The following is a 5,375-nucleotide window of genomic DNA, read 5'->3' on the forward strand; positions in this document are numbered from 1 at the left end:
CTTGGGGAGCCAAATGTTACCTCCAGTATGACGGAGCCCCTGCTATGGGCTTCAATGCCTGGTATCACCCCTTCAAAGATGGTGTTGCTTTGGCTGATTCAGGATGGGTTTATCTCCATCCTGCGGACAGTGTCCTCATATATTAAATTGAGACTACTTCCGCCGTCCATGAGGACCCGGGTGAGACGGTATCCGTCGATTATTGGGTCAAGCACCAAGGCCGTTGATCCTCCGCGCCGAATACTAGTTCGGCCGTCCGTGTGATCGAAAGTGATCGGATAAGACATCCAGTAATTAGGTTTGGGTATGATGGGCTCTATATCGCGCGCGTCTTTACGCGCGCGTTCGTGCCTTCTCATGGATGGACGAGTCGCATGGATCGTGTTCACTGTTTGAACCTCTGGCGGGAATTATTTCTGTCCCCCAGTGTTCGGCCGACGAGGTTCATCCTCGTCTTCACTTGGTGTTTCCCTTCCCTTGTGTTCGGCATTTAATTTGCCGACCTACTTGAAGACCCAGCACTCTCTGTGCGTGTGGTTCACAGGTTTGTCCGGGGTGCCATGAATTTGGCACAGTCTGTCCAGGACTCTGTTCAGACGACGGCCCCTCTTTGTTGCCTTTAGATGGCTTATTTTGCTGATTAGGTCGAGAGCCCCTGAATCCGGCATTGACCGTCGTGTTATCCGAGCTCTCTTCCTTATTATGGCGTTTGTTTTTATTACGCCGTGGCTTCCCGTTGCCATCCCTTATTTCAGATGTGCTGGGGTCGCCAGTGCCTTTACGGGCTAGCCACCTATCTTCGCCCACGCAAAAGCGGGTCATAAGACTTGTTAGGGCTGCCATTGTCCTTGGCTTTTCTTGGCCGAGGTGTCTAGCGAGCCACTCGTCGCGGATGCTGTGTTTGAATGCCGCTAAGGCTTCGGCATCCGGACAGTCGACAATTTGATTCTTCTTGGTGAGGAATCAGTTCCAAAGCTTGCGGGCGGACTCTCCGGGCTGTTGGATTATGTGACTTAGATCGTCAGCATCCGGAGGCCGGACATAAGTCCCTTGAAAATTCGCCCTGAAAGCGTCCTCGAGTTCCTCCCAACTCCCAATTGTATTTTCTGGGAGGCTTTTCAACCAGTGTCTAGCTGGTCCCTTTAGTTTGAGAGGAAGGTATTTGATGGCGTGGAGATCATCCCCACGAGCCATATGAATATGTAGGATGAAGTCCTCGATCCAGACCCCCTGGCTCTGTTGTTCCGTCGTATGCCTCTATGTTCACAGGTTTAAAGCCCTGTGGGAATTCGTGGTCCAGTACCTCTTCGGTAAAGCACAGGGGGTGAGCAGCCCCTCTGTAACTGGACGTGCTGCGGCATGTTGTCGGCTGTTGTTGCGTCCGGTGTTTATTCTGAACTGGTATTTAGTTAGCATAGTCGTTTTGACGACCACAGTCCCTCACCGAGGTGTGTCCTTTAGATCCGAAGATGGACCTAGTTGCGGCGTCGGTAGCTGCTTTATTGCGGTTATGAAGTGGTGCGTCTGGCCTCCTGGTCATGTTATTCTTCGGTGGAACGGCCTCGTCGTCGAATTCTGGTAGTAGCTTGCGTTTTGGGTAGCTCTTTGTATGGCAATCGTCGCCATATCTTTCTTCAGTGTCTAGCACTTTATTCCATCTGCGATTGAGCGTTTCCTGTGCGGCCTTAAGCCGTTGCTTTTGCTTCTTCAGACTTCTCGCTATGGCCATAAGCTTTCTATGGAGGTTATCTCGTTCCACGCGTTCTTCCGGAATGATGAATGCGTCATCGTCCATACTGTCTTCTTGTCCTGGGCCGGTTAGATGATCTTGTCCCTCTGGATCATTGCCCTCGGGCGTCTGCTCCAAACTGTGTTCGGCGTGACCAGGATCGTCCTGCTCCATCGTTGGTTCCGTATGGTCATTGTTGCCTTCGGGGTTGGCTGGAGTGTCGATCCTTCTGGCGCTCTTGCTGCTAATTTTGCTGTTGCTTGACTTGGAACGGCGTCTGCGCCGTTGCTTTGGCTTTTGCCCAGGGTTTTATCTTCCGGGTTTTCACCATCGTCCCCCTTGGGCGTGTCCACCATGTATATGTCATGTGACAAGGCGGATGTCCGGCACCCCATCGATTCTGAGTATTCCCCTGCATCGTCGTCCATACCGTCGATGTCTTCGGGGTCGAAGTCACGCACGTCGGTTAAATCATCGACCGTGGCAATGAAGTGGGTGGTGGGTGGGCAACGAATTCCGCCGTCGCCTGCTTCCCACTCTAGCCGGGCATAGTTCGGCCCAGAGCCTCCTGACAAAGAGAGAGACTTTAATGAATTCAGCATGTCGCCAAAGGGCGAGTGCTGGAAGATGTCCGCAGCGGTGAACTCCAACACCGGAGCCCAACCAGGCTCGGTGGGCTCGGGAACGCGCGGACTGGAAACTACAACCGGATACGAATCCGGGGGTCCGGAGTCACAGGCTTCCTCAGAAGTGAGGCCTATGTTCGGCTCCACCGCCGATGAAGGTATGGCCTGTGGGGCGGGGTCCATCCCTCCGTCCCTCGGCAACGCAGTCTGCTCCGGATTGAAGTCCAGGGCTACTGCCGGGGTGATATCCCGAGTGTTGTCTGACAGCAGGTCTAGGCCATGCTCGTCGTGACCGTCCGGTGTCCCTGGCATAGGCCCGAATCCATCGAAGACCAAGTCTCCGCGGATGTCTGCCGTATAGTTTGGATTTTCCGAACCTGATCTGATGGCCAGGGGCGTAGCTGCCGATCTGCTCCAGATGGCCGAGCGAATTGGCCCGCAGGGCAAAGCCACCGAACATGAAGATCTGTCCGGGGAGAAAAATCTCGCCCTGGACTGTGTTGTTGATGATGGTTGAAGGAGCCATCAAGCCTTACGGTGACGACACAGAGGAACTCTCAATGGAAGCACCAATGTCGGTGTCAAAACCGGCGGATCTCGGGTAGGGGGTCCCGATCTGTGCCTCAAGGCTGATGGTAACAGGAAGCAAGGGGCACAATGTTTACCTAGGTTTGGGCCCTCTCGGTGGAGGTAAAACCCTACGTCCTGCTTGATTAATATTGATGATATGGCTAGTACAAGAGTAGATCTACCACGAGATTGTAGAGGCTAAACCCTAAGAGCTAGCCTATGATGGTATGATTGTAATTGTGATCGGCCTTCTAAGGACCAACCTCTCCGGTTTATATAGACACCGGAGAGGGCTAGGGTTTACATGGAGTCGTTTATAAGGAAGGAAACACAATATCCGGATCGCCAAGCTTGCCTTCCACGCCAAGGAAAGTCCCATCCGGACACGGGCCGAAGTATTGAGTCTTGTATCTTCACGCTTCAATAGTCCGGACGTTGTATACAGTCCGGTTGTCCGGATACCCCCTTATCCAGGACTCTCTCAGCCGCCTTCACCGAGACTCAAATAGCCGAGGTGAGAAATATTATCAGCCCCAACACACTCAAGAAGGTGGTCTCTGAGCAGAACTCAATCCCATTACAGCAGAAGAAGCAGAAGGGACGGAAAAGAAAAAATAACAACGGGGCGAGCCAGCCGGCACCGAGTACGATCCGTGCTCAGGATGGGCCACCAATACCTAAGGATATCTCGAGGAGGGTGCATGTGGCGGGTAGGCCGATGCTACCGACTAATCTGCTCAATGCTGCAACCGGTGCTATGCGGAGTCTGCATGAATGTGTTCTTTCTATGGAGAAGCGGCGTCTCTCCGAGAATGATGTGGCATACCCGGTTTGATGGCATATTCGCTATGTTTAACCTTCATCCGCTGCACTACACCTTCATTCGGCTATTTTCTCTCAGTATGGAGATGCGGATCATTAGCGACAAGACCCCGGACATCGTGATAGTCGACCCCTTCTACATGCGTGCCAAGATCTTGGGCAGCGCTGGGGACCGGCAAGTCGCGAGTTCATACCTTGAAGGCGTCATTCTGGCGAACCCAGATAAGGATAACTTCCTCGTGCCTTACTTTTCTGAGTAAGTCATCCCCTCACCGCCCCGTAACATATGATTTCTTAGATTTCGATCATTCTTTTTTTCTAACATTCCGTGTTTTGTGCAGTGACACACATTGCACACTCATCCTCTTAAGCCCAACATTTTCCATGGCCACGTATTTCGACTCGGACCGTCAGTCGAAGAAAGACTACACAAATATCAAGAAAGTTCTTGATGATGCTCTCCCCGGCTACGCCAAATCTGGAGGCACCTTCAGGAGGCCAATTTGTAGTTACGACAAGCACGTGTTCACCCACGTAAGGACGTTCCCCTGTGTCAAGCAGCCGCCTGGCAGTCAGAAGGATGCCTACTACGCCATCCATCACATGCGGGCGATCGTACGGGACCATAATCACCTTATGCTACCAAATAGTCTCAAAGTATGGGCTGCACACTTGTCGGCAATCCAGGACGAGGACATCAGACAAGAATTCTTTCGCATCCTGTCGGAGTGTGCGGAAGTCATCTTTCAAGATGTCCTTCATACCTCGGGGCAGTTCTACCTCAAATATCAACCGTCCAACAGTGAAATAGAAACAATGCTACAAATGCAGGCTGACAACAACCGCACATTCATGACCATCACGATAGACAGCGGCTTCATCCACGCTCCGGTCCCTGAGTCGAGTGGAAAGTATTGATGCTATGTAGTTCTGAAATATCGATTAGCTCATGGTGTAATTAAACTTTAATGAACTTTTATGTCTCTTTAGTTTGGATAGTCGTTCAACTTATATGTAATCGATGCTATTTATTAGTAGGACCATGAATCATGCTATTAATGTGTTGCTTTTCTCTTCTGATCCTTTTTTTGCATACTTATATTATCTGTGAATTGCTACTAACGTTTTGTTTATCTAGTGCATAGAGATGCCGTCGTATGTCGTGTACAAGGGTAAGGTTCCCGGAGTCTACGATGACTGGGAGGAGTGTCGGAGACCGGTTCACCGTTTTAGCGGTAACAATTACAAAGGGTACACCACTAGGGCGGAGGCGGAAGCTACATACGCGCGCTATCTAGCGGGAGAGAGGAGGGAGCGGAGGAGGAACCGGATGAAGACCAGTTTCATCGCGATGATGCTCATCGTGACCGCAGCTCTCTTCTATGTGATGGTAGTTTAGATGGTAGATATCGACTTTGTAATGTGACGAGAAACTCGGATAATATGATGAACTTTGCTAATGTCTCGAGACCTAAACTTAGCTAATGTTTGAACTTTATTCGCTATTTCGAATTTGGAGACTAATATGATGAATTCTATCGTGTGATGTTTATATTCTGTGCTGTAACGTATTTTGTAACCTGTGCAAATACCAGAAAAGCAAAAAATAATAATTCCTAATATTCATA

This window comes from Triticum aestivum, chromosome 2D (genome assembly GCF_018294505.1).
Source record: "Triticum aestivum cultivar Chinese Spring chromosome 2D, IWGSC CS RefSeq v2.1, whole genome shotgun sequence".
In the NCBI taxonomy this organism is placed as follows: Eukaryota; Viridiplantae; Streptophyta; class Magnoliopsida; order Poales; family Poaceae; genus Triticum; species Triticum aestivum.